This window comes from Trichomycterus rosablanca, chromosome 15 (assembly GCF_030014385.1).
Source record: "Trichomycterus rosablanca isolate fTriRos1 chromosome 15, fTriRos1.hap1, whole genome shotgun sequence".
Classification (NCBI taxonomy): domain Eukaryota; kingdom Metazoa; phylum Chordata; class Actinopteri; order Siluriformes; family Trichomycteridae; genus Trichomycterus; species Trichomycterus rosablanca.
The window spans coordinates 23176297-23185442 of record NC_086002.1 but is presented as its reverse complement, the minus strand read 5'-3'; the positions used below and the strand labels follow the sequence as shown (position 1 = coordinate 23185442).

Sequence of the window (9146 nt, the reverse complement as noted above, 5' to 3'; positions counted from 1 at the left end):
TTGAGGATGCCCCAAAGATGTTCTATTGGGTTTAGGTCTGGAGACATGCTTGGCCAGTCCATCACCTTTACCCTCAGCCTCTTCAATAAAGCAGTGGTCGTCTTAGAGGTGTGTTTGGGGTCATTATCATGCTGGAACACTGCCCTGCGACCCAGTTTCCGGAGGGAGGGGATCATGCTCTGCTTCAGTATTTCACAGTACATATTGGAGTTCATGTGTCCCTCAATGAAATGTAACTCCCCAACACCTGCTGCACTCATGCAGCCCCAGACCATGGCATTCCCACCACCATGCTTGACTGTAGGCACACTACACACTTATCTTTGTACTCCTCACCTGATTGCCGCCACACATGCTTGAGACCATCTGAACCAAACAAATTAATCTTGGTCTCATCAGACCATAGGACATGGTTCCAGTAATCCATGTCCTTTGTTGACATGTCTTCAGCAAACTGTTTGCGGGCTTTCTTGTGTAGAGACTTCAGAAGAGGCTTCCTTCTGGGGTGACAGCCATGCAGACCAATTTGATGTAGTGTGCGGCGTATGGTCTGAGCACTGACAGGCTGATCCCTCACCTTTTCAATCTCTGCAGCAATGCTGACAGCACTCCTGCGCCTATCTTTCAAAGACAGCAGTTGGATGTAACGCTGAGCATGTGCACTCAGCTTCTTTGGACGACCAACGCGAGGTCTGTTCTGAGTGGACCCTGCTCTTTTAAAACGCTGGATGATCTTGGTCACTGTGCTGCAGCTCAGTTTCAGGGTGTTGGCAATCTTCTTGTAGCCTTGGCCATCTTCATGTAGTGCAACAATTCGTCTTTTAAGATCCTCAGAGAGTTCTTTGCCATGAGGTGCCATGTTGGAACTTTCAGTGACCAGTATGAGAGTGTGAGAGCTGTACTACTAAATTGAACACACCTGCTCCCTATGCACACCTGAGACCTAGTAACAGTAACGAGTCACATGACATTTTGGAGGGAAAATGACAAGCAGTGCTCAATTTGGACATTTAGGGGTGTAGTCTCTTAGGGGTGTACTCACTTTTGTTGCCGGTGGTTTAGACATTAATGGCTGTATATTTAGTTATTTTGAGGGAAGAATAAATTTACACTGTTATAAAAGCTGCACACAGACTACTTTTCATTGTGTCAAAGTGTCATTTTGTCAGTGTTGTCCCATGAAAAGATATACTTAAATATCTGCAGAAATGTGAGGGGTGTACTCACTTTTGTGATACACTGTATATACCAGAGAAAGAATCTAGAACTCGGTGGTAATCGTGATGATGAATGTGGAATTTATTAGATGTGGATCTGATGGAGGTTCCTCATACTTTATGTGTTGAATGCAGCAGATCTGATCTAACAATAAACAGATTCACAGCTTTTACTGAAGTGGTAACTGCACATCTGAGCCTGCTGTCTGTAAACTTGTATAAAGTGAGTACCTGAAGAACTTACAGGGTTTGGTTTATAAAGAGTGGTACTTAGTCTTAAAACCTCTGACCTATTAAATCTAAATCAGAGAGTCAATGTATTATAAAAATGTTTATCATTTGAATTAAGTCTAAAATAAATCTTATGTAAATGCTATGAAAAGGATTTGCTCCCTCTTGATTTATTCTTTGTTTGCAAGTTACACTGAATTTTTAGACTGAATTCAGCATCTATACCAAAGAAAGACAACCAGACTAAACACAAATACAGTTTTTAAATAATAACGTCATTTATTTAAAGAAAATAAAGAACCAGATACACAATATAAGATGTTTGTGAAACGAATTTTCACACATTTTTTTCCTGGCACCTTAACCCTACAGTAGAAATCACTGTTGTAGAGGCAATAAGGCTATAAGACAAATTACTTTCCCTTTCTGGCTGTGGCCAAATGAGCCTTTTGAGCACAAAGACTAAACCAGTGGCACCACTGAGACTTAAATCAAAGACTCAAGACTCTAGCTAGCATACTGCTGCCCCACCAGAGTGCCCAGATTTGTGAACATTTGTGTGATTTGTTTAATGGATAAGATGTCTATATTTAATATCTTGTGTTCATAGCTGATATTTTTCATTCCAAGTTTTGTATTTCAGTTTTTGATAATATTATACTCATCTCTGTTAATGACTGATCATGACCTACAGCTGCCAGAATTTTGCCATGACACCCTATGCACCTGGAGCTTCAACTGCGCCTAAATTAATGCTCACGTTAATACCCCCTGACAGTTTCAGAAATGTGTGTCATTGTGGGTGAATAAATGAAGATGTCTAAACATTTAATACTCATGTAAAGTAGTATAATCATTTCAAATAAAGATTGTTTATAAATGCAAGTTTTACTTTCTTATATTAATCTATAATTATATAATCTTATATTATTCTTATATTTTCTCATATATTAATCTACAGCTGGAGATGAGAGGGGCTACTGCCTTGCTCAGAAGCCTAACAGTGATTGCTCGTTGATGTCAGAATTTGAACCTTTAACCTTCCAAAAGCTCAGAGCCCTAACCACTGAGCTACCACTGCCCCAAAAACAATACAATGCTCAATCAGAAGTGTGTCTGAGAAGCTGAGCACAACGTCTATTTCAGGGATGGCCCTGCTTGTTACAACAAACAGAAACGTTCTGCAAGACTTTTGTACGTTACAACAGTGTGTGACTGTAACAATACAGGAATTCAGTTAGACTAGAAGAAGAATGTATGTGTGTAGGAGACTCAAAGATTGACAGCAACAGGCCAGCAGGAGAAACAGGTCAGGTCCAATAAAATAGACTGTATTACGGCTTGTTAGCCGTTAGCTAATAAGCTTTGTTCACTTTGGTTGGCTAAAGGCAGTTCTGTACCGCACACTGATAGATAAATGTATTAATGAACTAATAAAGGAACGAATAAATGAGTGATTTGCTGTAAATAGCAACTTTGTATCCAGATTGTAACATAAACACGAAGTGTTTCAAAACACACCCAATGTCGCACACCCTACGGTCGATTTCTAAACATGCCCTATTTCAGAACACGCATTATTTAGATGATACATTATGAAGCTGTATAAATTCTCCACTTGCTTTAACAATGTCTGTACCACGAATAAATGGATACAAAAACAACATGAATGTATTTATTATTTGATTTTATTATAGACTACGAAGATAGACTGGATGAGACCAGTGATCTTCAGGTATGTTTAATGTAGGATAAGCCCGTAACACTACAATTACATTGTATGGCTTTATATTTACTTTGTGTGTGTATATATATATGTGTGTGTGTGTGTGTTCATTTTTCAGGTCGACATGCCAAACTGGCAACTGGTGGCCACTGACCCGCTGCCCACAGAGGAAGCCGTGATTCCGGTAGTATTTCTTGTGTTTTAGGTTCAGGATGGGAGAGATGTCATGGTCGTTACATCTGACACATTGTTAGTGAATGGAAGCGTTGTGGTTTAATGGGAGGCCCTAAATGGCCATGAATTCAAAACTCAGTCGAGGCCCAGCGATGGATCAGGGTCCATCTCATCTCTAATTTGTGTTGTTCAGATTGTTTGATGTGTGCTATGAAACTGTTTTGAAGATTGCTGATCTTTGTGCTGTCATTTTACAGCATTCTGCCAAATGTGAAGTGCAGAGCACATGCAGATTCATCCGGTTCCTCTCTACCGAACGTCACCGTTCTCAGTCTGAGGTATTCAAATGTGTTGCAGTGTTGCAACTGTAACACAAACGTATCATCCGGTTTATGACTACTAATCTATGCTTTTGTGTTTGTTTATGTAGTCAGTGCAGCTCAGACGATGCTTTGTGTGCGTGGTACAAGGCTCAGAGATCCAGCAGTGGTGGTTCACCACTGCTGACACCTGCCGTGTTAATCATCTGGTAAGAGCACATCGTTCACGTTCCAGCTTTGTTTCGATTAGACGAGGATTTGTGTGCAGTTGTGTGTTTTGAGTTGCAGGGCTTCCCCTACTACACCACCGGTGAGGTTTCTTTCACTGGCATACAGGTGAGAGCTCGTCTATACAGGTCCTTAAACCTTGTGTGAAAAGTGCACATTTGTCTAAATGATGCAATATCTTCCTTTCAGAGTATTTCTGGAACGGTGACTGCATTTGTGTCCTGTCGCCGCTTGGAGACCCTGGTGAATGTCCTGCTGACTGACCGTGTGGTAAATTCGTGACACTGCCCAGATGTGATGCATTTTTGTCTCCGGTTTGTCCAACATGTTGACATTTGTTTTATTCTCAGCAAAGCTTCCACGAGGTGACCAGGGACTGCAGGCAGCTGTGGACCGATGGACAGGAGGACACCGCTCACTGCGTGAAGAGCTCCACCTTTTATACGCCGGACATGGATTCCGAGACCGACTCTGAGGGCAGTGAGGAGAGTCTGTCTCCTGAGGAGAGCGAGGTGCCTTTTATCAGGTATAGGATCGTCATTCTAGTAGTATTTTATACATGGCCGACAAGAGTTTCGCAGAAAGACTCCTTCTTACATTGTCCTTTAGCTGCCACCTCCAAGACTGCGGCATCACAGGCGTCGCCCTGAAGCTGCCTGAGCTCCGTGAGGCGTTCTCTGTGAGTGCACCCTAAAGCTCTCCCGTCTTTCCGATCGCCAGATGTTACCACACCTACAGATTTCCTTCTGTTCTGACCTTGTGCTTCATCTCCTGTTCAGACCCTGTTGGCCAGCGTTCACCTCCAGAATTTGCTGTTTGTGAGCGGCAAAGAGCTGGTGATGCACCTAGCAGCTCTGAACAAGCAGGTGACTGACTTCACCAGGTTACCCGAAGCAGTGACCTAAAGAAACAAAGCGGTGTGTGTATTAAGAATGGGATTCTTTTTTGGACAGGATGTGCTGGAGGTGCAGCTCTCCTACGAGGCTCTGATTCGCTTCCTAAAAGGAGCAGCCAATCAGAGCTCAGTCGAGCTGGAGATGTTGGAGGTACAGGTAAAAACAAAAGGTTTCTCTGTATAGAGGTACCTACACCCCCCACCCCACCCCCCCCCCAAAGTTCCACAACTGGATTCATATTAGGATTGTTCTTAGTCTTTTATTATTATTATTATTATTATTATTATTTTAACTTTCTCCTTTCAGCTGCACTTGAACTTTCTGGACGTGCTCTATGAGCTCGTCTTCTTCGGCTGGTTCCTGTACGACTCTGCGCCCGAGTTTGTAAGAGACTTTTCAGCAGCTTTTATCTATGATCAATCTCCATGAAGTAAGAGTTTCTTATTCTTCATCTTTAAAGATGGATGGAGGATTCTTGGACCAACTTTTCCAGTACATCATGAGTTGGGACCCTGAGATCTGGGAGCCTGTAGCCCAGCGGTGCTTCACGGTTCTTCAGGTAAAGTGTCCGACATTTCACCTCACCACACGTTACACATCATGAAGGAGAGTTTTTATTCTCAGTGATGCTATGTTTGAAATGTGTGTGTGTGTGTGTGTGTTTTTGTTAATAGGATCAGCTGACTGAATTCCTCCGAGTGGTTTTCTCACAGCCACTGGAGCTTTATGAAGATCCTAAAGGCCTGGCTCATGTGGTGCTGGAGCTCTGAAGCGGCACGTCCGGCAGATGCTGCAGACCACGAAGAAATACTGAGCAACCCTTTAATCTCTTCCTTTCTTCATTTTTACACATAGATGTGATGTTTAGATTTAACAGCTCACTTTATTAGGAACACTCTCTTGTTATCAGGTTCTTGTTGCTCAGGTTTCTCAAAGGTGGTAAGTATGCCGTTTTGTTTTTTATCATTTTTATAATGAAAATACACTAACGTTATTTGTGCTTCTCTTTTACAGGTTTATTAGAGTATTTTAGAGCTCTTTTCGGTTTTATTACCACTGATGATCATAAGGCTTGTAAGATATTTAGTGTGATTCATGTTAAGTTGTTTATGAATGATAGTGATTCCACAATACAGTAGAAATGAATTATTTAGAGATGTGTTTTGGGTTAAAAGCATTTTAGTATGTACATTTCCTTTTGCAAACTTGTGTATTGTTTGTTTATTAGGGTCTTAACGTCATGTTTTACACTTTTGGTTCCATTCATGACACGAACAGTTGTTACACACATTACACAAGGTACACTTAATTTATATCAAACACAGCATTGGACAACTGACTGTCTCCAATTCACCTCACTTGCATGCCTTTGGACTGTGGGAGGAAACCGGAGCACCCGGAGGAAACCCACACGGACACGGAGAGAACATGCAAACTCCACGCGGAAAGGACCCGCACCGCCCCACCCGGACCTTCCTGCTGCGAGGCGACAGCGCTACACACTTTGCCGCCATGCCGCCCACTCGTGTATTGTGTTTTTCATTCTTAGTTAAATAAACTGCTTTTGAATCAATGTTTGCTGTGTCTCATTTTTATTGACAAAATGTACAGTTACATTTTAGATCACATTCTGATTCTACAAGCCCAAATCAGAAAGAGTTGGGACAGTGTGGAAAATGCATATCAAATACAAACACAGAGCTCCTCACATTTATTTTGACTTGTATTTCATTGCAGACAGGATGAGCCTGAGATATTTCGTGTTTTGTCTCGTCAACTTCTTCTTTTCGTTTATGACTAAACGTCCATTCGTCCATTGGGGTTCAATCGACTGGGAGGGACGTGCTTTTGTTACGCCCCTGAGAGAGGGGATTATAGAAAATTATAAAAAGGAAAAAGACACAGGACACTTTCTGTACTGTTCACAGCCGCATCACTTTATAATGATTTATGCACAGAACCAAGATTAATTACATTCAGGTCTCTAAACACATAACACTAAACACAGTTTACAATAAACACTTACACAATAATAATAATATATTTTTAATATATATAAAAATAATATATATGTAATATCAAATATAATAATATATTTCTTCACAGCTTGAGATCAAATAACATACTTAGCTTATATACTGTACATTAATATATATAAAAATTATATATATATATACAGGGGTTGGACAATAAAACTGAAACACCTGTCATTTTAGTGTGGGAGGTTTCATGGCTAAATTGGACCAGTCTGGTGGCCAATCTTCATTAATTGCACATTGCACCAGTAAGAGCAGAGTGTAAAGGTTCAATTAGCAGGGTAAGAGCACAGTTTTGCTCAAAATATTGCAATGCACACAACATTATGGGTGACATACCAGAGTTCAAAAGAGGACAAATTGTTGGTGCACGTCTTGCTGGCGCATCTGTGACCAAGACAGCAAGTCTTTGTGATGTATCAAGAGCCACGGTATCCAGGGTAATGTCAGCATACCACCAAGAAGGACAAACCACATCCAACAGGATTAACTGTGGACGCAAGAGGAAGCTGTCTGAAAGGGATGTTCGGGTGCTAACCCGGATTGTATCCAAAAAACATAAAACCACGGCTGCCCAAATCACGGCAGAATTAAATGTGCACCTCAACTCTCCTGTTTCCACCAGAACTGTCCGTCGGGAGCTCAACAGGGTCAATATACACGGCCGGGCTGCTATAGCCAAACCTTTGGTCACTCGTGCCAATGCCAAACGTCGGTTTCAATGGTGCAAGGAGCGCAAATCTTGGGCTGTGGACAATGTGAAACATGTATTGTTCTCTGATGAGTCCACCTTTACTGTTTTCCCCACATCCGGGAGAGTTACGGTGTGGAGAAGCCCCAAAGAAGCGTACCACCCAGACTGTTGCATGCCCAGAGTGAAGCATGGGGGTGGATCAGTGATGGTTTGGGCTGCCATATCATGGCATTCCCTTGGCCCAATACTTGTGCTAGATGGGCCACTGCCAAGGACTACCGAACCATTCTGGAGGACCATGTGCATCCAATGGTTCAAACATTGTATCCTGAAGGCGGTGCCGTGTATTAGGATGACAATGCACCAATACACACAGCAAGACTGGTGAAAGATTGGTTTGATGAACATGAAAGTGAAGTTGAACATCTCCCATGGCCTGCACAGTCACCAGATCTAAATATTATTGAGCCACTTTGGGGTGTTTTGGAGAAGCGAGTCAGGAAACGTTTTCCTCCACCAGCATCACGTAGTGACCTGGCCACTATCCTGCAAGAAGAATGGCTTAAAATCCCTCTGACCACTGTGCAGGACTTGTATATGTCATTTCCAAGACGAATTGACGCTGTATTGGCCGCAAAAGGAGGCCCTACACCATACTAATAAATTATTGTGGTCTAAAACCAGGTGTTTCAGTTTCATTGTCCAACCCCTATATACACTGATCAGCAATAACATTAAAACCACCTCCCTGTTTCTACACTCAATGTCCATTTTATCAGCTCCACTTACCATATAAAAGCACTTTGTAGTTCTACCTCTTCACTAAGCACTTAAGCTGACTAGTACATACTAACACTATTTCATTTCTTCCAAAAAAAAAAAAAAAAAGTTTTAGCAGATTTGTGTCCTTGGACTGTTGTTTACTTTAACTAGAGTAATGAAATGTTTGCTATGGAAGCACTTCTGTAAGTCGCTCTGGATAAGAGCGTCTGCTAAATGCTGAAAATGTAAATGTACAATTACTGACTATTACTGCATGCTTTATTAGCCCCCTTTCATGCTGTTCTTCAATGGTCAGGACCACCACAGGACCACTACAGAGCAGATATTATTTAGGTGGTGGATGATTCTTGGCACTGCAGTGACACTGACATGGTGGTGGTGTGTTAGTGTGTGTTGTGCTAGTATGAGTGGATCAGACACAGCAGTGCTGCTGGAGTTTTTAAATACCATGTCCACTTACTGTCAACTCTATTACAAACTCCTACCTGGTTGGTCCACCTTGTAGATGTAAAGTCAGAGACGATTGCTGCTGTTTGAGTTGGTCATCTTCTAGACCTTCATCAGTGGTCACAGGACGCTGCCCACGGGGCACTGTTGGCTGGATATATTTTTAGTTGGTGGACTATTTTCAGTCCAGTAGTAACGGTGAAGTGTTTAAAGACTCCAGCAGTGCTGCTGTGTCTGATCCACTCATAAACACACACTAACACACCACCACCATGTCAGTGTCACTGCAGTGCTGAGAATCATCCACCTAAATAATACCTGCTCTGTAGTGTTCCTGGGAGAGTCCTGACCACTGAAGAACAGCATGAAAGGGGGCTAACAAAGCATGTAGAAA

At 42.1% G+C, this 9146-nt stretch overlaps 1 pseudogene; it reads left to right on the top strand.

The window, feature by feature from the left end:
* The window catches only part of LOC134328732 (zinc finger protein 850-like), a 314276-nt pseudogene that overhangs the window by 70039 nt on the left and 235091 nt on the right, over window positions 1-9146 (top strand).